This window comes from Canis lupus, chromosome 27 (genome assembly GCF_048164855.1).
Source record: "Canis lupus baileyi chromosome 27, mCanLup2.hap1, whole genome shotgun sequence".
NCBI classification, from domain to species: Eukaryota; Metazoa; Chordata; class Mammalia; order Carnivora; family Canidae; genus Canis; species Canis lupus.
This window is the reverse complement of record NC_132864.1, coordinates 26,744,571-26,768,889: the sequence shown is the minus strand read 5'-3', so window position 1 is coordinate 26,768,889 and position 24,319 is coordinate 26,744,571. Positions and strand designations below refer to the sequence as shown.

At 51.2% G+C, this 24,319-nt stretch overlaps 1 protein-coding gene across 7 annotated transcripts in view; it reads left to right on the top strand.

Annotated features, from left to right (window-relative positions):
* Positions 1–24,319, top strand: part of TPST2 (tyrosylprotein sulfotransferase 2) — a 52,027-nt gene that overhangs the window by 8,549 nt on the left and 19,159 nt on the right. For 2 of the 7 annotated variants that reach the window (XM_072803050.1, XM_072803048.1), the window contains one exon: positions 14,494–14,593. The exons of 2 other annotated variants lie outside the window; for them this stretch is intronic. The gene's annotated coding sequence lies outside the window, so the exon portion shown is untranslated. Of the gene's footprint in view, positions 1–2,799; positions 3,702–14,493; positions 14,594–22,221; positions 22,296–22,559; positions 22,640–24,319 lie in introns of those variants that run through there. 3 more of the 7 variants (XM_072803053.1, XM_072803055.1, XM_072803054.1) reach the window with 3 other exon arrangements.

Here is a 24,319-nt window from a genome sequence, read left to right as displayed (position 1 = left end):
ACGGGCACTACTTCCCCTCCACAACCCCCCCCCCCCAGCCCTTCCTTTATCTCATTAGAAACGCTCTGTCCCACTTCCTTTGACTGTGAGTGACATCCTGCCCCCCAGAACCTTCAGAACCGAACCTTCACAGAGCCCAGGGACTGCGCGACCACCCTCCTGAAGGCCTGGGAGATGGTGGTGGGCGCCTTCTGGCCTGGCCCAGGGAGGTTGGGAGCCCAGCGGAGGCAACACAGCACTGCAGGGGTTCGGAGTCCACCCCCTAGGGCAGCCCCGCCCCGGGGCCCCCGGTGCAGAGGTGGGCGGGGCTGGGGGGTGGGGGCCAGGAGGGCAGGCCCCAGGGGCGGGGGAGGCAGAGGAACAGGAAGCCTGGGTTGGCAGCGGGGGAGTGGAGTGCAGCTTTGGGTCTAACTTGGTTTGGAAGCTCACCTGGGCGGAGGTGCTGGTTACCCTGCCTCTGGGGATCCCCCTGAATCCGCACAGGGCAGGTGCGGGACCCTGTGGGGTCGTTCGCCTCTCCTTCTCTTTCAGTGGCGCTGAGCTCCCTGGGGAGGCCCCAGCCTGTTCACAGCTCCGCAGTACACACAGTAGGCCAGCCGTGCACATTTGCTGGCAAATTTGGGGGGAGAATAGTGATATTAGAAAATGAGACCAGCCTTTTCCTCTCACAGAGGGGGACACTGAGGCCCCATAGGTGATTTGCTCAGGTCATGAAAACAGGCTTGGAGTACAGCACAGATCTGGGTTCCCCAGGATGGATGCAGTGCAGGGGGAGCCTTTAGCTGGTAGGTTCTCTGGTGGCCCTCTGTGGGTGTCAGGCGAGAACCCCCTCCTGGGAGGTAGGGCACTGGGGTTTAAGGCTGGCTTACCCTCCCCCCACCTGCTGGGGGAGTCCTGGTAAGTTCCTCCCCCCATCCTTGGCAGGGGGCGGGTCTCTCCTTACCCTCCCAGTGATGAAACACAAGGCCCTGAGAATAGCAGAGGGGGTCAACGGGGTCAGAGGTCACTGACCTCACTGTGCTTCCTCTCAGGCAGGGGCTATGGCTGCCTTGGCCTTGGGCGCCTCGGGCCTCTGGTTAGATGTTGCTTGGATCATGAGGATCTCCTTCTTTCACAAGGTCTTCTGCAACTTAGCTGGGAAAACCCAAAAGGAGAAGATGTGGCTCCCCTTCTCAAAAGCATTCACTAGCTCCCTATTGCCTATAAAGGAGTGGGGGGAGCCCCTTCTTATGGCACTCAAGGCCCCAAGGTCTGCCCCCCCCTTCCTCCCTCTACTCTTAAGCAGGTATGTAGCAGGGCAGCACCTTTAGGCAAGCAGCATCCCCTGGAAAAGGAGCCTGAGAATTTGCATTTCTAATGGGTTCCCAGGCACTGCCCCCGCTGCTAGTCTGGGAACCCATTTTGGGAACTCCTGTAGTGGGGGTTAAGCGTGCTCTAAAGACCAGACCATGTCGGAGCGACACCCTGCCCTGCCACGTGACTTCTGTGAGCTCTCGGGCAAGAACTTGAACTGCTCTGTGCCTCAGTTTCCTTGTCTATAAAATGGGATAATAATAGCACCGTTGTCATAGATGAGTTGTGAGGATCAATTGAACTAGTACATGTAGATGCCCAGGAAAGCATCTGGGCACGAAGTAAGCAGCACGTGCATGTTTGCTATTATTACTATTCCTGCTATTGTTATTTTTATGACCATTAACCTTGAGCCGCACCGTGACCCTGACACTGTTGTGGTTACAGTGAATCCTTTTGCTCTTCGTGATTCTCAGCCCGCTTGTCCACCTCGGGCCTCTCTGCTCACAAGCTCCTCCCTCCCCCGACACCTCACCGCCCTCTGCACCTGCGCCCTCTGCACCTGCTCCCGTGCTGCGCATCCTTCTCGGATTCCCGTCTGACCCTCCCCACCCCCTGCCCCGTGCTAGCCAGAACCCACAGCCTTTCCTCGGACCTCCTTGGTCACGTGACTTATTTATTCCCCTGATCGGGCTCTCCTTTCATTCTGCTCATTATCCAGTTGCTCCAGCATCAGTTTCTTGTGCTGGTGCACGAGCTCCTTCGGACCTGAGTTCTTGGGGCTGCCGGTGGGTGGCAGGTTCCTAGTGGAGCTGGGGTCATGGCAGGGAGTGATGGGCACAGCCAGATGCGTGGTCGGGAGCCCACCTTCCGGAGGACGAGGACGCCCAGGCATGTGCTCCTTCGTTGAAAGGTGATTACTGACTTTATTGTCTCTTTGTCCAGCTCTGCTCTTTGGGGTCCTTCTCCACTTGGGACAGGGGACTGAGGGCCCAGGTGAATGGAGTAGTGAGGATTCCAGGGCGCTGCGTCTCCCTCCAGCCATTTGGTTCCCAGATCCCTAAGTATCTAGAACTTGCCAGTTCCTGAGCAAACAGGTGCACAAATATGTATCTTTTGTGTGTGGTATCACTGGAACCTCAGAGTGATGCGAGGCACCTTTGAGAGGAGCCCTGATATGGTGGAAAGATGGGGTCATTTGAGTCGGACACATGGGAATTAGAATGCCAGCTGGCTGGTGCTGGAGCTGTGGAACCTCAAGCCAGCCACCTCCCCTCTCTGGGCTTCAAGTTCCTCATCTGTAAAGTGGACATCATAGTAGTGACCATCTCGGGTTGCCAGGAAGATGGCAGAGAAGGTTTTCTGGTGCCTGATGCATAGAAGGTCTCAGTAATTCATAGCAGGAAGGATTATGTTGTTCACCCATTTCACAGATGAGGAAAAGGAAACAGGCTCAGAGAAGTTCAGGGACTCTCCCCACACCTGGCCCTGTTCCTTGTGATGTCTAGGCAAGTCTGCAGATGGAAATACTTTCTAGCAAGGTCCCTGGCTTCCTAGGGGTCCAAACCATTGTTCTGTAGGAAGAGGCTGCTCATTCACTCACTCTGGAGCAGCGCCCCCAGACGTCAGTGAGCCGTGAGGAGATGCCCCTTCTTTCTCAGGGCTTTTGATATTCGAAGTGTTCTGAACAGCTCTTGAGGACTTTGAAACCCTTGCTCTTATGCCTGCTTCATGAACAGGTGAGGGAGGAAACTGTCCGAGTCCCAGGCTTTGTTTGTCTGAGATGGAGACGACGGGGTGGGGGGTGGGGGGTAGAAGGGTGGCAGGTGCCTCTGTTAACAAGATGCCCAGGTAGGTGCGGCCCTGGAATCAAGCCTGCGAATTGTGCTCTTAACCCCCTGCCCATAATCCTACATCTGTCCAGACCCACATGCCCACAGTATCACTGGGGGATGAAAGCCAAGTGCCGTAGGGATGAACCATAAAAAAAGGTGTAGGCCTTCTTATCTGGGGACATTACCTCCGGCAAATATTTATTGCTTGCTTGCTTTGTTCTTGGGCAGGCATTTCCACTGTTTGGCCATCGGCCATTGCAAAACCACCACAACAAAGAAGTGGAAGGTAATGCAATAAAAAAGCCATAAACTGCAACTGGGGGCAGGGCAAGGGGGAAGTTAGCCAAAGGCATTCTAAGTGAAATATATGGGAACAACCTGACTGTTTTGTAAGCAAAATACATGGGAACAACCTGACTTTTATAAGAGCTGGCTTCCCACGTGGAAAACTCATTTCTACACCCGTGGGGCAGAAGTGTGAGTGGTTAGCTGGCTCCAGCCATCACCCTGAGTCCTGTCTGCACATTAAAAGAAGAAAAATCATTCTAGGGCCTGGGAGAAGACCGCTGAGTGGTAAGCATGCAGAGGTCAAAAGAGCCTATTGTGTGTCTATATTTTGGGGTCAGGTAAATGGAAAATCTGGAGGTGTATCGCCTTCTGGTACAGCTGGATCCAGGTACCCCGGTGTATGTGGACATGTCTCTTAGATGGGCTTTCTTCTGTGGTAGCCTCATTCTCAGGTACGCTCTCCCCAATAGCACTTTCCCTTAACGTTAGCAGTCTCGGCTACAAGAGAGCCATTTCTCTAGTGGTTCTTGCAAATGCTGGGATTGACTCCTCTTCGCCCACCCAGGGTCTCCTGCCTATCTGTGAACGTCTGTACCCTTTTACTGGCCAGCCCTCCATTGCTGATCCTGGCATGGGATCAGCCCTACACTGCTCACAAGGACTGATCCCAGAAGATCAGAGAATGCGTGCTTGGCAGGCAGTTTGACAGATATCCACACCAGTGGTGGAGCAGAAATAAAAGGGAGCAGCAGGATTTCTGTCTTGGAGAAAGAAGTGGAGACAGGCACTGCCATTCATTGAGCATTTACTCTGCTCTGGTATGATATTGAGGCCTTTATGTGTACTTAGTTGCTGTTCACCTTTTACAAGTAAGAAAATGAGGTTCAGAGAGGCTAAGTGACTTACCTAAGGTCACAAAGCTAATAGGGGAAAATTCAGACTAAGGTCCATCTTCCTGCAAAACCTGTTTTTTCACTGCTCCCTGATACCTGAGGACACTTAGCTGTCAACAGAGTGAGCTCTAAAAATAAAATACGAATGCCTGTGGGCATCCCAGTCTCTGTATTAAGGGTGGGAATACAAAAGGGAAAAAAATTTAAAAGACTGCAGGGCCCCTCAGCCCATGAGCTCTCCACAGTCAGGTAGGTTTGGGAGGTGAAAGGGCAAATAGCAATTACTATAGAGGATGGTGAAGAGTAGGCATATGGTTCTCTGAGACATAGGGGTATTTAATCTAATCTGGGTGCTCATGGGAGGTTTCCTGGAAAAGGAGCTGCTTGAGCTGAGGTGATAACAAACAAGCCAAGATAAAATTGGGGAAAGGGCATATAGGTACCTACTAGATAGGACTCTTGATTGACAAACACAGAAATCCAGCTCCCGTGAAATTAAGCAAAAAAGTACATTTATTGGCTCATGTCACTAAAAAGTTGAGGGGTAGGAATGGCTTCAGGCATGGCTGGATCCAGGAGCCCAACTAATATCAGGGAGTCATGTCTCCCATCTTCTCAGGTTGGTTGGGTTCCCATGTCTCCCATAGCTCCATCTTCTTGGGTTGGCTTCTCAGGCAGGCTCCACTGGTGGTGACCAGAGATGTCCCTGTACCTCCAACCACATACCCTTTTCCATAGTTTCCCTAGAAGTGCTGCTAAAGTCTCTAGCTAATTTTCAATAATCTAGATGGAGTTATGTATCCTTCCTCGAACGAACACTGTAATTGTTTGGGCCTGGGGCACGTGTCCACACCTAGGGTCTGAGGTAGACTGGGAAAGTGGTTAGGAAAATCAGGAGTATGTGGCATCTGTCAGGTTGATAGATATTCCATTGGTCTGGAGCATGGGGGGCTGATCATGAGGTCCCCACAAGCCATGTGAAGAGTTGCATCCTGGGGCACCTGGATGGCTTAGTTGGTTAAGACTTCAACTCTTTTTTTTTTTTTTAAGATTTTCATGAGACACAGAGGCAGAGACACAGGCAGAGGGAGAAGCAGGCTCCCTGCAAGGAGCCCGATGTGGGACTCGATCCCAGATCCTGGGATTATGCCCTGGGCTAAAGGGAGACACTCAACTGCTGAGCCACCCAGGCGTCCCAAGACTTGAACTCTAATTTTGACTCAGGTCGTGAGATTGAGCCCTGCGTCTGGCTCCATGATGGGTGTAGAGCCTGCCTAAGATATTCTCTCTCTCTCTCCTTCTCCCTCTGCCCATCCCCCTGCTTAAAGAAAATTGCATCTTAAGAATAGTGGGGAGCCTTGACATGCCCACTGTTGGAAAGCTGCAGGGTTGAGGCAGGAGGAGCAGATGGGAGGGGAGGTATTCACATTGTCCTTGAGGGGTGCCAAGTGCTTTCTCATTGCAGTTTTGATTTGTGTTTCCCTGATGGTCAGCAATGTTGAACGTCTTTCCATATGCTTGTGGGCCATCTGTAGATCTTTGCAGACATGTCAGAGTTCTTTGCCCATTTTTGAATCAGGTGGTTTGGTGGTTTGTCATTAAGTTTTAGAAAGTCCTTAACACATTCTGGTTAGTAATCCTTTGTGAGATAGGGGATTTGTAAATATTTTCTCCTGTTCTGTGGGTTGTCTTTTTTACTGTGTGGATAGTGTCTTTTGATGCACAAAATATTTTTAATTATCCCGACGTTAATTTGTCTATTTTTTTTAAAGATTTTATTCATTTATTCATGAGAGAGAGAGAGAGAGAGGGGCAGGGACACAGGCAGAGGGAGAAGCAGGCTCCATGCAGGGAGCCCGACATGGGACTCGATCCTGGGTCTCCAGGATCACGCCCTGGGCTGAAGGCAGGCGCCAAACCACTGAGCCACCCAGGGATCCCCCTGTCTATTTCTTTTGTTACCTGTGCCAAGAAATGGTTGCGTGGCTGTACCTTAAAGGTGAAGTTGGCAGGATCTGCTGCTGGATTGGATTGGGGTGGGGGAGAGAGAGGGGAGTCTTGCTTTTGGCTGCCTTCAAGCCTTATCGCCTGAGTGTAGTGCGCTGCCACCAAGTAAGGGTGGGAGGTATTTGAGGGGGAAAACCAGGAGATCAGCTTTGGTTGCGTTAATTTTGAGGTACCAGCTTAACGCCCAAGTGGAGGTGGTGAGGAGACAGCTCTTGCCCCAGTCTGGTGTTGAGGGAATTTGGGGCTGGAGGTGTTCATCCAGGGGGAACAGAGGAGGCATGGTGGCAGAGACGAGGAGCAGAGGAGTCACCTGTGCCAGAATGTTCAAGTGTGGCCCAGTGTCGGGAAGGAAAAAGCCTGAAGCGTGCTCTGGGGAGGGATGGAGAGAGAGGAAGACAAGCAGACATCACCCCCTTGGCCCCTCATCAAAAGCTACCCTAGCCTGGCTGCTCCCTTATTGAGTGTGGGTTTGGGGGTAGTTGTGCCAGGATCTGGGCTGTGGGTGGCACGACCGGAGGCCTCAGCTCTATTGACCTTTCTGTTCCTGACGCCCAGGCCTGGCCCTGGGAGAGTGCCTGCCAGCGGGTGTTGATGAGGGGAATGAATGGAGTCCTGTGTGTTCTCCAAAGCTGACAGGAAGGTGCGTGGGTGGGAGGGCCGTGCCCCCCCCCCCCCCCCCCAGCACCACTACTCAGCATCGGACCACTTGGTGAATTTTCCAAAGGTGTGATGGCACCAGCTCAAGAAAAAAAAAAGCACATGCCTGCACCCCCTCCAGCAAGGTGCCTGGTACTCCTTGCATTCAGGCCTTCCCAACCACCATCCTTAAATCTCCTAATAGAGATTAATTTTGCCCGTCTTGTGCTTTATAGTTGGATAAAGTACTTTATGTACGTAAAAACGCAGATGCTCTCTTTCGGATTGGCTTTTTTTTTCTTTCTTTTTTGCTCAGCATAAATCTGTGAGATTCATCCAGATTGTTGTGTGAAGTTCTGGCTTGTTCTTTTGCCTGGCTGTTAGGTGTGTATGTATTTATTTACCTGTATTTACATATTCATTAATGGGCCTTTGAGTAGTTTCTAATGAGGCGGGGGTTGCAAATAGTGCTGCTGGGAACATTTCATTTGGCATGTGAACTTCGGTGAAGAGTTAGCTACATTTCTTTATTTCTTTCCCCTTTCTTTTCTTTCTTTCTTCCTTTTTTTTTTTTTTTGAGATTTATTTATTTGAGGGAGAAAGCGTGAGGGAGGGGCAGCAGGAGAGGGAGAGAGAGAACCCCAAGCAGGGATGAGTGCTGAGCCCAATGCATGGCCTGAGATCATGATCTGAACTGAAATCAAAAGTCGGATGCTTACCTGTGGAGCCACCCAGGTGCCCCAGTTAGATGCATTTCTGCTGGATGTCTACTTACAGTAGAATTGCTCAGTTACAGAAAAGGTGCGTGTTCAGCTTTTGTCTCTATTACGCCAATTTCTCAAAGGGAGTTGCCAGGTTCCCCTGTCACCTGAATGTGAAAGTTCTGGTTGTATCACATCCTTGCTAACACCTGGTATTATCTTTTCTTTTTTTTTTTTTTTAAAGCTATTCACATGTATAGTGGTCTTATATTAGACTTTTAATTTGCATTTTTTTCCCTGGTGGATGGTAGTGAGTGTTCTTTCATATGCTTATTGACCATTTAGATGATCTCTCCTATGAAGTGTATCTCTTCAGATTTGCCCATTTTGTTATTGGGTTGCCTGTCCTATTCTTACTAATTTAAGAGAGCTCTTTATATATTGTTTACACATACCTTATGTAATTTACGTATTGCAAATGTCTTCCATTTGTAAATTCTTTTGATCAGTAAGAGGAAGAACCAGGCATTTCGAGCCTCAAAGTCATTGATTTGAAGCCAGGGCAAGCCCTTTACCTGTGTAAGCCTCAGTTTCCCCTCTCTAAACCCTGCAGAGTTTTTACATTTAGCCCAGTGCTTGCTGCGTAAATGGAGCTGTACCTTTTTTAACACCTTTGCTGGGATGAAAGAACTCTGAACTAAAATAGGCAAAACTCACCCTGTGGGGGTTTCTCAACCTAAGTCATCCCTGTTTCTCAGGTCAGTTCCGCAAATATCTATTAAGCAACCACTACATATCATCCGCCAGGTTAGGCATTGAAAGTACAGCAATGAACAAGACCCAGTTCCTACTCTTAGAGGATTGCTCGGTGCGGGGGGGGGGGGGGGGGGGGGGGGGGGGGCGAGTGCAGGGGACTTTGGGAGCCCAGGGGAAGAACTGACTGTGCTAGAGCATCATGGAAGGCTTCCTGGAGGAGGCAAGCCTCATGGGGTTGAGCACAGTTGAGGGTACCTCCTGTGTTTAGGCACATGCTTGGGTGCCTTCTGTGTGCCAGGCCCTGGTTCTCAACCAGAGGGGATTGTGCCCCCAGGGAACACTGGGGATGCCTGGAGGTATTTTTGGTTGTGGCAGCTTGCTAGGTGAGGGGATGCTACTGTCAGCTAGTAAGTAGAGGCCATGGATGCTGCCCAAATGTCAGTAGCACTGAGGTGGTGAAGCCTTGAGATGGACAGTTGTAATACTGTTTGATGTCACAGTAGGAGGGATGAGCAGAGGGACTGGGAATGTCACCCCACCCAGAGGATGTCAGAGAAGCTGTCATAGGAGGGAAGAACCTGGAGCTGACTTTTGAAGGGCTGAGTAAAAACTGGCAGGAAGCAGGGGGTGCTAAGGGAGGGCACTGGTGAATTGTGGAGATGGAGATAGGAACTCAACGTGCTTGGGGGTTTCACCCCCAAGGGCAGGCCTGGAAATGAGATGGAAGAGGGCCGTGAGGACCAGTCACTGTGTGTCATGGGCAGCCACCCTCCCCCCAAGGAACTGAAAGCCACATGTGGCTGTTGAGCCCTTGCTACGTGGCTAGCACAGCCGAGGAGCTGAATTTTTTATTTCAATGTAATTTAAACGTAGATCTCAAAACAGACACTTGATTCCGTTCTTGGGAGACTTTTATGCATGTGTGGAACTATTTCGGGATGCGAATGTATTTTTTCAACAGTAAATTTTATGAACTCTAAATACAGATCTGATGCGCCTACCGAGAAGTCAGATATACTCCCCAGATTTCAGAGACCTAGCCCTAAGGTGGAAAGGAGGGGGCAGTGTCTCATTAATCTTAATTTTTGTATTGATTTTGAATGTTACTTATATTTTATGTTGACTTTACTTGAATTTTTTTATTGATTAACAGTAATATTTTGGATAGGTGGGGCTAATTGAAATCTAGAAAGAGATTTAATTTCACCTTTTTCTTTTTCATGTGGCTTTTGTTTTGTTTTGTTTTTTTTATTTAGCTGTGGCTTCTGGAAAATTGAATTCCACTTGTGGCTCCCCCTGGACATCATCTGGATGTCACTGTTATGAAGCCTGGGGAAGAGCTAGAATGTTAGGCTGAGGCTGAGGACTCCTAGAAGGGCTTAGGGAGGGGAGCGACATGGTAAGGTTTCCATGGTAGATACACCCTCTGGCCGCAGTGCTGAGAGAAGATTCCAGAGGATGGGATGCATCTGGCCACAGGGCGACTTGAGCTGCAGCCACAGAGAGAAGCCCTGGTAGACAGGTAGTCGATGTGCAGGTGATCAGACTGGGCCCAGAGGGAGGAGGAGCCTTTGGGAAGGGGGCGGCACATCCCTGGACTGACAGGTCCTTCAAAGAGGCCTCCCAGGTCAGAGACTGCAGGTGTGATGTTGGCCGCCTCACGTGGGCCTGCTTCTGCTGGTCTCTACTCCAGGCACCTGCTAAACCGACCTGCCACCTTGACTGTACCCTGCATCCCACTCAGGTTTGACATCCTACCTCCTGCTTCCCTGCCCTGCTCTCCACTGCTCAGCAGCTGTGTGACCTTGAGTAGTGGCTCTCTCCTTCTCTGGAGGCTGCCAGCTTTGCATGGCCTCACCCATGTCGCACCTAGGGCATAGGAGAGATCTGTGATGCCCACGGATGATAGGTCTTCCTGGGCTGGGTCTTTTGGGGGAGAACAATGTGGATCCCTAGGGGAGGGTGGGCATGGCCCTTGCCCGTTGGCTGGGTGGCTTCCCATTTCCCATCTCTGGATTATGTCTCCACTGCACGGCTTTGGAAACTGAGGCTCAGAGAGATGATGGGGCTTGCCTAAGGGCACACAACTCAACAGAGGCAGAATCCAGATGGGGAATGCAGACCTTATCAGTGCAAGGCCTCTGCTCCCCTGACCGTGTCTCAGTGTGCCATCAAGGGGCAGGGCGCTGAGCTCCGTTTCCTCATCTGCGTGGTGGGGTGGAGAGCAGTGCTGACCATGGCTGGTGGTCATTGAGTGAAGTAGCATGGTGCCAGCTCCAGAGGGGAGACAGGCCTCCAGATAGCGCCACTGTTTGTTGGCTGATGCGAATGTTCCGCTTGTTGCAGCAACTCTGCAGCGAGTGGGGTGAGCCCACTTTGGGGGAAGAAACCTGGGGCCAAAGCCGGGGCCCCAGCCAGCACCATGGCTCCGGGGTCCTGTCCCTCCCCCATCCTCCAGGTCACCGCACTACCCTGGCATTGCCTCTCGTGCTTGATGAGGGTGCCCTGTCCCCCAGCCTGGTCCTCTGTCCCGGATGACTGGACATGAATGGGCACAGGGCAGCCTTCCTGGTGGCGCTCACAGGTGCCCAGCCCACGGAGCCTGCTCCCTCCCTTGGGAGCTTTCCTTCCTTTGCTAGGTGAGCTGTCTGCCTTCCTGCCTTGAGCCACGTTCTGATGGCCAGAGTGGGTGGGCAGGAAGCTGGCCTAGAACATGCTCTGGGCATGGCCAAATTCTAAAAGCCAGGCCATTGACCCTGGGTTCTGGTTGTCTGGACACCTTGTTCAGCCTCATATCTGGAAAAGGGGAGCAGCTATCACCCCTTATGTCAGCGGCGCCTGACATACAAAGTTGGTACAGAGAGGAACTTGTAGACCATCAGCTGGGGGGATGTTCTGGGGGTGCTTTGGCAGTTTCTGCTGAGAGCTAAAGATGCTGGTCCCCCCAGCCAGCCCACCCCTTTTACACAGCTCCCTAGATCTGTGCTTCTCAAGTTTTAATGTGCATGGGGATCCCTGGGGTCTGTTAAAATGCAGATTGGATGGGGAACCTCCAGGAGGGACCAGCAGCTTCCAGGGAACCCCGCGCTGTGGCAAAGATGAAAACAGCCTAAATGTCGCTCAGGGAGGCTTTGGCCCTGAACCGTGCAGGGGGGCATGCTCTGGTGCAATTCAGAGGAGGGAGGACAGGACCATCCCATGTACATCCCATCCATACAGGGGTCCTGTCTTCTGTGAGGATGAGCATGCTCTGAGTGCAGGGGGCAAAGGGAGGGGTGTCTTTGCCTGAGTCATTAGCTGATGAGACCCGTGCTAGACTGCCTCTGGCTGGGCTACAGGCCACACAGCAGGTGCTCAGGCAATGTTTACTGGGTGGCAGAATAAATGTGCTGGCATGAACATACCTCCCTGACTTGGTGTGGGGTGGACCACCCAAGTTTCAGAAGGATACCTGGGATCCAGGGCTTCTTAGGCTCAGCATCACTGACACTTGGGGCCAGGTGATTGTTTGCAGTGAGGGCTGACCTCCTGGACTCTAGGATCCTTGGCAACACCCTCCCCCCCCCTCCTCGTGAGACGACCCCTACTCTTGACAACGAAAACTGCCTCCAGAGATTGCTCCCCTCGGGGACAGAATTGGTCCCTGGTGGGATATGATAGCATGTGGATGGGAGGATGGGTGTTCACGAGGTGCGGAGAGAGGCCCAGTGTGATGTCCATTTAGATACGCGTTCCACTGGGATTTCATAGAAAGAAGGGCAGGTGGCCCATCCCCGGACTGATCAGCAGTGGTTACCTCTTAGAAAAAAGGGGACAAGGAGAGCATTGGAGATTTTGCTCCAAAGAGACTTAAGCTTTCTCTGTTTTTTTTTTTGTTTTGTTTTGTTTTGTTTTTGTTTTTCAAATATGGAGATTATACCTGTGACTTGACTGCTTAAGTAAATTTTAGAACTAGGAAAGATACAGGGACTTCTTCTGGAGTGGTGAGGGTTTAATGAATGTTTGCACCTGAAGCCCAGCACAGTGTGTGGCACACATGGAAGGATACCACCATTGCTTTATGTCGTTGCATGCATCCCCTTCCCAAGCATATGGAAACTGTAAGACCCTGTCTGCATATGGGCAGATTATCTCAGGGACCGGGAGGGACTTTCTCAAGGTCACATAGGAAAGTAGAAGGGAACAAGTCTTCATGGTTCTGAAGTAGGGGCTGTTTCTCCTCTGTTGCCCTGGGGCCCCTGCCAGGTGTTTGGACCTCCTGGTCATCGCACCTGTGGACTGAGGCCACCGGGGCTGCTTCAAGTCCCCCAGCTTGTTGATCACCTGACGGTCACCAGCCCAGCTGGAGCCCAGGAAGCAAGCAGAGCTGGCAGGGGTGTGGCTGGTGGGGGTTGTGCTGTTTTTGCCCAGTAGCCTTAGGAGGATCGCCTAGGACGCGGAGCCTGTGACAGAGGACCTTGACAGAGAAGGCTCCTGTAGATGAGTACTGGCTGCCAGCCCCATACAGCTTCAGAGTCATAGGCACCTCTCTTGCTCAAATACTTGCCATGGCTCCCTACTACCCAAGTCTGAATTTCCTTCCCGTGCCTGCTGGGTTAGCATTGCACACCCTTCGAAGGATTCTCCATGACATAACTAGATCCCAGATACTAATAATAATGATAACTATAATAATGGGACCCAGAGTACCAGTGGTTTCCAGGAACAGTACAAAGTGCTTTCCGTGCCTTGTATTTAATCCATACAGAAACCATCTGGCACTGCTGCAAGTCTGATTCTCATTTTACATATGAGGAAACCGATGCCCACAGTAATTGAGTATGTTGCCCAAGGTCACGTAACTCCTGGCCCTGCTGGGATCTTCAGCCTGACTTCAGAGCCAGACTTTTATTTTTTATTTTCTTTTAATTTTTATTTATTATAGTCACAGAGAGAGAGAGAGAGAGAGAGAGAGGCAGAGACACAGGCAGAGGGAGAAGCAGGCTCCATGCACCGGGAGCCCGACGTGGGATTCGATCCCGGGTCTCCAGGATCGCGCCCTGGGCCAAAGGCAGGCGCCAAACCCCTGCACCACCCAGGCATCCCCAGAGCCAGACTTTTAATCAGGAGGCCAGCCTACCTAATCTTGTTAGGAGAATGAGCCAGCACAATGCCAGTAGAGAGGAGTCCAGATCTGGGTGCATGGAAAGCTGGGCCCAGGCCTGGCCTGCTCCATGACCTTGACCAGAGTCTCTTCTCTGGGCTTGCCCTGGTCTTTCTCAAAGGCTGGCTCTGTATTCCAGGCCTGAAGGTCTCAAAGTTATGCAGCAAGCCTAGAAATCACCCCGATTTCATTTTTCCCTTTTCTTTTCTATCACGCCGTTGATACATATCCACTGTTGGAGAGTTAGAAAATTCAGGGGGAGGAAAAGGGGAAATAAATGAAGTTCCAGTTAGCATTTTAGGGTGTACCTTTCTGGAGTATTTTCCCAGCATAAATATTTACCAGCATGGGATCAGCTAGCCTCTGTCACCTAACTTATCTCGGATGTCTTGCAGAGTAAGATTTAATTTATTTGAGAGAGAGAGAGAAGGGGGGGAAGAGCGGGGGAAGAGCAGAGGAAGAGGGACAAGCAGACTCTGAGCGCAGAGCCCGATGCAGGGTTTGATCCCATGACCCTGACTGAGATCATGACCCCAGCTGAAATCAACTGACTGAGTCCCTGTAGGCGCCTCCAGGGTAATGAATTTTTATAAGGTCACATCCAGGTCTGTTGTGGTTGTACTGTGGAATGTTTAATGAGAATATCTAACTAGAGATGGTAATTTAATTGCCGGCATTTACTGGAATCCTCCTCCTGCTGGGTCCTGCCCTAAGCATTTGCCTCAGTAGTCATCCCGGCAACTCTCCAAGGCAGGCAGCTCAGCCCATTTTACAGATGAAGACACTGAGGCTGTTGACGTTAACTGGCCCCCACGTCTCACGGCCCATCCTTGGCAGAGCCAAACGTGGACTCGGTCCTTTTCGGGCTGTCTACTCATGCCCCTAACCACTGTTGGGCCACCCTGCCCCTCACCTCATCTCCCGTGTTCTCTTTGAGGCAGACAAGTTAGCTGGGTGCTGGCCAAGGAAGGAAGGAAGACCAATTAGGAGAAGCCACGGTGGTCTGCAGTGGCCCGATCTGCAGCCCTGGCCAGAGAAAGGGTGAGTGTTCCTGCTCAGCACAGCCCTCCTCCTGGGCCAGACTGGCACTTGCCTGTGGAAATTTGCCAGAGCCATATGGGGTGAAACCCAGACCAGCTCAGCCAGATAGATTTCCCAGGACTTGAGAGTGTGGGTGGCCTGAGCCTCTCCCTGGGGTCCGTGGCTTCCAGTCCTTAAAGAGTGTCTGGGATGCCCAGTGCCTGGCTGCCTGGCGTGGCCATCCTGAGCAGTGGGGCCCTTGCAGGAACCTGGAAAGCTGTTTCCATCTCAAGGTTCAGGGAGGTTAAGAGCCTCGCCCAAGGCTGCCTTCACAGCTCTGGTCCTCGAGAGCCGGGAGCATGGGGGCATCCAGGACTGCGTGCACTCAGGGCCCCGCGCGAGTCCGGGGATTTGTAAAACACTTTGGATGTATTATCTTATTCCCTCTCTGCAGCCCCAGGATGCAGGTGCTGCCTGTTCTCATTCTGTAGATAAGAAAGACTGACCTCTTGTTTTTTTTGTTTTTTTTTGTTTTTTTTTTAAGATTTTATTTATTTTAGAGAGAGAGCACTGGAGCAGGAGCAGTGGGGAGGGGGAGCAGAAGCAGAGGGAGAAGCAGACTCTTCGCCGCCAAGCAGGGAGCCCAGCCCAGCGCTCAGTCTCCCAGGACTCTGAGATCATGACCTGAGCCAAAGGTGTCCTTTTTAAAATGCTAAACCTGAACTCCTTTTTCAAGTGAAATCTTACAGGGAGCACCACCTGAAATGTTGAACAAAGAAGGTTCTAGCCATTGAAATTGGATCAAGGAAGGGAGACTCGGAGGTCAGCCACCACCTTCTCTCTCTGGAGGTCATTGGTGGGGAAACTGAGTCCGGGAGAGGGAAGAGGCATGTCCTGGTTGCATGGCGCTTTGGCAGAGTGTGTAGGACTGGAAGCTCCTTCCTGTCCTGGGGTCAGGGAATGTCGCTCTTTGCTCTGCCTTCCAGGCTGGCAGACCCTGAAGGCCACAGACTTGTGTCTAAACTTTACATGTGGCCATGGGGTTTGGATAAAGTCAGCCTGGGGTGTGCCCACCATCTCTCAGGACAGCCAGGGGGCAGGCTGGGGGTTTCTGAGGTGAGCTTTTGTACCACAGGGAGCTGCTCTTTTGTGTTGCTCTTTTGTGTCTTCCTCCCTTAAACCCAGAGTGACCCAGAGTGGGGTCTTTGAATGAAGGAGCCTGGCATATAAAAAGGCAGATGAAGCCAGCTCTATTTCTAAGACCCAGTGTTTGGGAGTCAGACCTTAATGTAAATCCTGGCCAACACCTGCCAGCCTCGTGGTGGTGGACAAGGTACTTAACTCCCCTGAGACTTTGATTCCTTGTCTGTAAAATGGGATGTTGTACTGCCTCGCAGGTTGAGTGGGAGCATCAAATAGTTCCATGCTCACAAGGCCCTCAGGTCGATGCCAGCTGAGTGAGCCTGCATTTGCTGCTTTCATCAAGTGACAGTTCACCAAGGACTTGTCTCCTCTCTGCAGCCCTGTGAGGAAGTCTTCCACACCCCATTCAACAGATAAGGACGCTGAGGTTCAGAGATGGTGGATGTCTTGCCCAGAGCTTCACAGCCAGAGAACAGCAGAAATGACCCCAACTCCTGTCCCCTGTCTGTCCCCTGGGCATGCTGTCTGCCTTGACGGGTGTGCCAGGACTAAGTAAAACTGAGCTCAGTGTGTCGGGAGGTGACACATGGTCACCTGGAGCTCAATAAATCTCAAGGCAATAGAATATCTCAAGGCAAGTCAAGCAGAGTGGTACCAGAAGGAGCAGGGCTTTGTGGGGAACCTCTTCCTAGTGCTCTGCATAGATTTCTTGGAGACTCTCCCAGCAGCCCCTGCCATCTGGGCCAATTTCTGAGGGCCCCATGCTCCCTGGCTCTTGGGTACAGGTGTGAACAGAGCCATGCATTGATTTATGGTTCATAGAAACAAACTCAGGGGCCGCCTGGATGGCTCAGTCAGTTGAGTGTCTGAATCTTGATTTCAGCTCAGGTCGTGATCCTGGGATCAAGTTCGGCATCAGGCTCCCTGCTCTGTCTCTCTCTTGCAAATAAATAAAATCCTTAAAAGATAATGCTGTGATGTAAATTGAAAACAAATCAAAACTAATGGGTAAGCCTTGAAAACATGGCAAATGAAAGAAGCTAGCCACTAAAGACCACATGTTGTGCTAGTCTCTTTACAGTTGACCTTGAATAACACAGGTTTGAACTGCATAGGTCCACTTTATACATAGATTTTTTTTTAATATAATGTAAATACAGGACGGTACTGCAAACGTATTTTTTTCTTCTTTATGATTTTCTTAATGGCATTTTCTTTAATCTAGGTTTTTTTTTTTTTTTTTTTGTAAGAATACAGCATATAAGTGCCCCTGTGCTGTTGATGTTATCAGTAAGGCTTGTGGTCAACAGTAGGCTTTCAGTTAAGTTTTGAAGGAGTCAAAGGTTGCCCGCAGATTTTCAACTGCATGGTAGGCCGGCATCCCTAACCCCCGTCAATGGTTGACTGTATATGAAATGTACAGAAGAGGTCAATCCATAGAGTCAGAAAGTAGATTAGTGGTTGCCAGGGAAGGGGAGATAAGGGATCAGGGTGACAGCTAAAGGTTGGGGTTTCTCTTCAGGGTGATGAAAACATTCTCAGATTGATTGTGGTGATGGTTGCATAACTCCGGGCATTTACTAAAAACCATTGTATTGTACACTTGAAAGTAGATGAGTTATAGGGATGCCTGGGTGGCTCAGTCAGTTAAGCGTCTGGTTTCGGCTCAGGTCATGATCTTGGGGTCCTGGGATCGAGCCCTGCATCAGGCTCCCGGCTCAGTGGGGAGTCTGCTTCTCCCTCTGCCTCTGCTCCTCCCTGCCCTCGTGCATGCTCACATGCATGCTCTCTTTCTCTCTCTCAAATAAATAAATAAAATCTTTTAAAAAGAATAGATGAATTAAATCTCAAGAAGGCAGTTACCCTCCCAAATCTAAATCAAAGCAAAACTTTCCATGCTGAACAGTGTGTCAGAACTAAATAAAGACAAGATCAGTGTTACTGACATTTCCCTTCTGCCCCAGGCTGCAGTATGGCTTGACACAGCACCACTATTTGCCCAGGCTATTAAAACATTTTTTTGTGTGTCCTAGTTTGCGCAGCATTGTGTCAAAGTGAATGCTCAGCATTCATCTTAAAACATTGCGTTGAACTTGCTGATCTTGAGTTCTGGGGAGGGGCACCCGCTTGAGGTTTATACTCAAGGGTAGTGCCTCACTTGCCCCTCATCCGCCCCCTGCCTGATCCCAGCCCTACCAGGTAAACCTCTTGCTCTCTTCTAGCAGCATCCGCCCATTTGACAGATAATGCCAGCAAGGCCCACCCTAAGAAAGGCTGGGAGTTGTTTGTTCAACCTGAGGAGTGGGGGTCTCTGTCCATGTCACTTTCTGCTGTGGCCCAGTGCATTTGGGCTCCTTGGCCACCTTCTATCCTCTGTGCCCTGTCCTGTCTCCTCTCCCTTGGGGCAGCTCCAAGGATTCCCCAGTGGCTCTTACCCGGCCACCTCCCCTAGTCCTCTGCTCCTCACTTTCTCACAGCAAAGCCTCTACCTCCATGAATCCTCATGGCAACCTTGCTCATAAGAATTGTTGGACCCATTTTACAGATTAGGAAGCTGAGGCGCAGAGGCAGGTGCACACCCAGGCTAGCTGCCTGACCCCTGGAGCTCTGCATCGTTGGTGACTGATCCACACAACTTGTTCTGCTTCCCCACAGGGCCACATGTTTGGTTCTGGGGAACAAGGTCACAACGACTCCGGTCTCACTGTCCTCCACTCTCTTCAAACTTGAGTTCATATCCAAGGTCAAGTGCTGGCGTGTGTGGCCAGCATGGGTAGAGGTCGCTTTTCTTACTGAGAGTCCTGTGGCCTCCTACTTTTATTTTTTATGTAAAATCAAAACACCTAGGCCACACCCTGGACCATGCCCTCAGGCTTTTCCTCATAAAGAACCCTGTTGCTCTTACTGTCTGATGGTGGAGGTGGCAAGAGGAAACAGGGAGGAATGGACCCAGGCCCCTCCCCAGTAGGAGTGTCGCCCTCTGGCTCCTGAAGGCACAGTCTTTGGATGGCCTCCAAGGGGCCAGGGAGTTCTGATGAGAATTTAACTCTAATGTAGCATCTTTTTTTTTTTTTTAAGATTTTTAAAAATTTTTTTGAAGATTTATTTATTTATTCATGATAGACAGAGAGAGAGAGAGAGAGAGGCAGACACAGGAGGAGGGAGAAGCAGGCTCCATGCCGGGAGCCCCACGTGGGACTCGATCCCAGGACTCCGGGATCAGGCCCTGGGCCAAAGGCAGGCACTAAACTGCTGAGCCAGCCAGGGATCCCCAGATTTTTATTTATTTGACAGAGAAAGAGTACAAGCAGGGGGAGGGGAGAGGGAGAGGCAGGCTCCCTGCCAGACAGGGAGCCCTATGTGGGGGCTCGATTCCAGGACCCTGGGATCATGACCTGAGCCAAAGGCAGACGTTTCACCGACTGATCCACCTAGTGCCTCTAATTTAACATCTTGGTTGACTGTAATTTAACATTTCTTCCAGGTGACTATGTAGGTGATAGATCCAGGCAGGAGGGCCTTGGTCACCAATAGAAACCACATATATTTTTATATTGCTTGCCAGTAGCTACAGATACCTCTTCTCATTACTGCATGCACATTATATTTGTTATAGGGCCTGCCTCTAGATCTTATTTATTGTTTTTTTTTTTTTATTTATTGTTTTAATAAACGAGCACATAGTTTACTTTATCAGAGCATTTTTTGGTAATTCTGCCCTTAGCCAGATTTCACTATAATTGGTGTCCTTTTGATCCTCTGTATTTTATTCTATTTAAAAATAACCCTTGGGGTGCCTGGGGGGCTCAGTTGGTTAAGTGTCCAGCTCTTGATTTCGGTCCAGGTCATGATCCCAGGGTTGTGAGATCGAGCCCCACATCGGGATCCGTGCTGGGCATGGAGCCTGCTTAAGATTCTCTCTCTCCCTCTGCCCTTCCCCTACTCCCTCTAGCTGCTTGTGCATTCTCTCTTTCTCTCAATAAGACAAAACAAAAACACTTCTCAGAAGGGGTCTGTGAAACAGAAGGGTCATAGGACCCACTAGATGTGGGTCTGTGTCCTGAGGTCACCCTGCACCACTGTGTGGGCGCCTCAAACACTGGATCCAGTGCCCTAAGCAGCATTTCCTCGAGTGGTGGGGCAGGGGCAGTGGCAGTAGCATCTGGTAAAAGCAGATCCCTGGGTCTCCACAATCACATAACTTTGGAATCAGAATGTTTGGGTGGGGTGCCCTGGGGCCTGCTGCTCGGGGTTTTGCAAAACAAGTTAAAGGGGAGAAATCACAGTGGTAGAGGCATAGAGCCTGCTCCGAATGCTGTCGGGTCATTTGTTTAATCTCCATAGCAGCATCCCCATTTCACAGATGAGAAAACCGAGGCATAGAGAAGTTAGGAACTATGTCTTGCCACCCCTCCAGCCCCTACAGGGACTGCATTGCTAATAATCGCAGAACTAGGACTCGTACTCCAGTGCTCATTTCCCCACCTCTAGCGGCTTCTTGGCAGAGGAATGGAGACAGGGTCCCCTGTGGGCCTGCATGCATGTGTACGTGTGTGTGCAGGAAGCCCCAGCCCCGCAAGGTCACCCTGGCCCTCTCCTGTTTGCATTGTTTTCCAGGCAGGGGCCTCGTGTGTTCCCAAGCAGGAAGCCTGGAGCAGGGGCCATGCCAGGAGCTGGGGGCAGGGGACAGGGGCTGCGAGGGGGGGCGAGGCCGGGAGCCAGGGGTCAGGCGTCCCTGTTGGTTGCTGCCTTGAGTGGCCACATGACAGATAGCTTCCCCATCTGTGTACTGGGTGGGGTAGGGTTTCGGGGAAGTGATTCAGAGCTTGGGTTCTGATGTCCGACGGACCTGGGTTCCAGTTCAGGCTCAGTTACCATCTGTATGACCTTGAGCCAGGCACCTTGTCTCTCTGAGCCTCCTCTACCTGCTCCGTACAATGAGGCTAATAATAGCGTCTACCCCCAGGGTGGTTCAGAGGCATGATGTCCGTAAAAGACCAGGCACACGCGAATTTCTCTCTCTAAGTCTTTACTTGGCGACAGACCAGATGCTAGATGATTCTGTGCGCGTGCTTGTGCTCCTGCTGCCTTTTTTTTTTAATGAGCTATTTGTTTTCCTGAGTTGAACATTTTTCTCTCACCCACCAAAGGCTGGCCACCTGAGGCCTCCCACTGGCCCTTCTGGGATGGAGCCCAGAACCAAAACAGACACCAGCTCCCACTGGGTCTAAGTGCATTTGCATTTCCTGGGCTTGTGCAAGTCCCGCTGGGGGCATGTGCTGCACATACTGTGTTTTCAGCACAGGGACCAGGGGGTTGGCAAACCATAGCCTGTGGGACAAACCTAGCTCACCACCTGATTTTATAGAATGAAACCCAGCCACGCAGCTTCCTTGGTGTGTTGTGTAGAGCGGCTTTCATGGAGCTGCCGTGTCAGAGACTGTGTGACCCACATTGGCCAAGATTGCCGGCTTTCTGGCACTAGACAGGAGATTTGGTGATCCCACTTTTCTAGGCCACTTGTTTCTTTGTGTATACACATGCTGTGAGGACAGTGCTCACAAGATTAAATGCTAACATTTTTTCATGTTGACTTTGTGCCAGGCTTTGGTAGAAGTTACATAGCTCCTCAGGACTCTGGGTGTTATTCCCATTTGTCAGGTGGGAACACTGAGGCTCAGGGAGCCACACCAGAGTGACCCAGGACGCTCAGCCTCTTAGCGGGGGACCTGGGATGTGACCACGGGCCTCATTACTCCCGAAACCTGACGTGCCCAACAGGGGGCTGAACTGGGCCTCTTGGCCCAGAGTTCAAAGACTCTGCTTTGGTCATTTTTTGGTGCAAAATACGAAGATTTGGGTCTTCTTCCTGGTTCCCGTGCTTCTCAGCTGTGTGGCCTTGGGCAGGTGATCCCACCTTTCTGAGCCCCAGTAAATAGTGAAAGAGGGGGGTGGGGGGTGGTCACGAGGACAGAATTTAGTGATCTGTGTAAAACCCTTAGCTTTATACCTGGTATACACTAAGTGCTCAATAAGTAAGAGCTCGGGGCACCTGGGTGGCTCAGTCCATGACGTATCTACCTTCAGCTCAGGTCATGGTCCCAGGGTCCTGGGATTGAGCCCCGCACTGGGCTCCCTGCTCAGCGGAGCATCTGCAGCTTCCTCTCCCTCTGCCCCTTCCCACTGCTCATGCTCCCGCGTGCTCTCTCTCTGTCTCAAGTAAATAAAATCTTAAAAAAATAAGTAAGAGCTAATACTTTTAAAGCAGTGTGCCAGCCCACCTTCTCTTCTTCCCCTTTTAAGCACCAAGAATGCTTTTATGCTCAAGAATTACTCTTTTACCTCTTCCTCTTGCCTTGGGTTCCCTCCAGAGTGGGTAGGAGGTCTCTGCTCCTCAAGAGCCCGGCCCTCCCGAGCACCTGTCTCCTGTCTCCCCAGCTCTGCGTGGGAGGGTTAGAGGTTGGGGTGGGTGGTACCCATGACGATGGAATGTTTGGGAGCTGGCTCCCAGGGGGAGAGTTTGCAGGGCTGATGCTGAGCCTGGGCACAGGGGCACCAGGCACCCCTCCAAGGCCACTCTGTAAGTGCAGCCACTTGCCTCCTTAGCTGGTATCATGTGCTCAAGCCCATACTCCCCAGCCCAGGGAACCCCTGAGCTTAGAGAAATCATGCTGAGTTAAAAAGCTCACATGAGTTTGAACCCAAATCGGTGTGGTCTCTCTAAATGTCACCTCCTTCTGTGACACCTTATGGCATGTCTCCCCGTCCCACTGTGGGCATTTCCTTCCAGGCATTTATCCCAGGCATCATTATCCCACACACTGTTTTCCTTGCTTCCCGCCAGGGTGCCAGCTCCGTGAGGGTAGGGCTGTCTGTCTGCGGCCCTTGATGTGTCCCAGCGTCCTGATCAGTGCCTGGCACACAGTAGGTGTAAACATGCGTGAATGAATGTGGGTCTAAAGGGATCTTGAGTACTGAACAGCCCTCCCCCCTTCCCTGGCCCTCCCTTCCAGTGGTCATGCAGGGAAACCCATGGGTCAGTGCACAGAGAGAGCAGAGCCTCTCCTGGCCTCCCTTGCCACCCCCATTTTATGAACCACATGACATGATGCCCAGGACGGCATCTTGGGGACACAGCCAGCTTTGGAAACTGACTTTTCTTTTTGCCTAGATGGGTGGCTTCTGCAAACCACCTCAACTCTCCCTGTTTCAATCTCCTTGCCCATCAATGGGGATAAAAGGCCCCACCTTAAGAAGTTCTGCCCAGCATGAAATGAGAAAAGGAAATCGCCGTTTGACAGGTGCTGGTCCAGCATTTTCTAACTTACCAACACCTCCCAGCACCCTTAGTAGGCGAGTTCCTTGTTGGCCCTGACCACATGACAAGGGCCCTATCAGGTACTGCTGGCATCCTTATTTTACAGATGCAGGAACTGGGGTTCAGAGAGTCTAAGGGATTTGCCTGAGGTCACACAGCCAGAAGCTGGTGGAGCCGGATCAGAGGCCCAGCGTCTTGTTCCCCCCCCACCCCCACCCCGCGCCACTCTGCGTGGAAGAGAATTGAAAGAATGCTAGTCTCTCTGTTATTTTATTATAGAGAAAGACAAGATAACAACCCTCTGAAAGTGTCTTGAGGGGAAAAAATGTCACACTAAACACCACTCCTGCTGGCCTTTCGAGTCAACATATTTCCTTCTTGTCTTTTTTTCTTTTTGTGGTTTGTGTTTGCTGTTTGGCTTGGCTGGTGTGGCCGTTTTGCTTTGGGGCCTAATTATGCATACCCTGCTCCCACAAGGGCCTCTGAGATCCATAAACTGGAGAAAGTAGAGGTGAGGAGGGCCCTCCTCACCCCACCCTGCCTCGGGGCTCTTGTGAGGATGAAATAAGTTGGAGCATGGAATGCCCTGCTCTGGTACACAGTGATGATTAATCAGTGCTGCCATTCCTCCTACAGAAGAAGCAGGGGGCTCAGTGACCCCCACACCCATGCATCTCATTTGTCTTCCAAGTCAGCGCTGTCCAGTAGAACTTCCGGCCAGTGACGGGGAACGTTCTAGAGCAGGGCTTGTTCTAGAAAGGTCCAAATAGTAACTATTTCAGGTTTGGTAGGATGGCAGGTTTTTGTTGCTGCTTCTCACCTTTCTCCTGGCGCCTTCTTCTGCGCCTCCTCTCACTCTTCTCTTTCCCTTAAAAAAAGGTAAAAGCTCAAGGACTGAAGGCTGGATTTGGCCAGAGGGGTGCAGTTCGCTGACCCCCATCCCAGGGTCCATGCTGCGCTGTCCAGCACAGTAGCCGCTGGCCGCCATCTGGCGACCAGACACTTGAACTATGGCCTGTGCCCACAAGGAGCTGAATTTAAAATGTTCTTTCACGTTACTTATTTTAAATGTAAATGCTTGACAAGTGGTTAGTGCCCGCCCTGGGCACTGGCTGCGCAGCTCTAGACGGTGAGAAGCTGTGTGCCGGCCCCCACCCCGTGGGCCTGTCGCTGGCAGGCCTCTCTGAACACCATGGCATTTCAAGGGCCACCCCAGGGCAGCTGGGCCCCCAGCCATCTCACCTCTGGAAGAGCTTCGAGTGTCCCTAAGTGTATTTGTTCCAAGA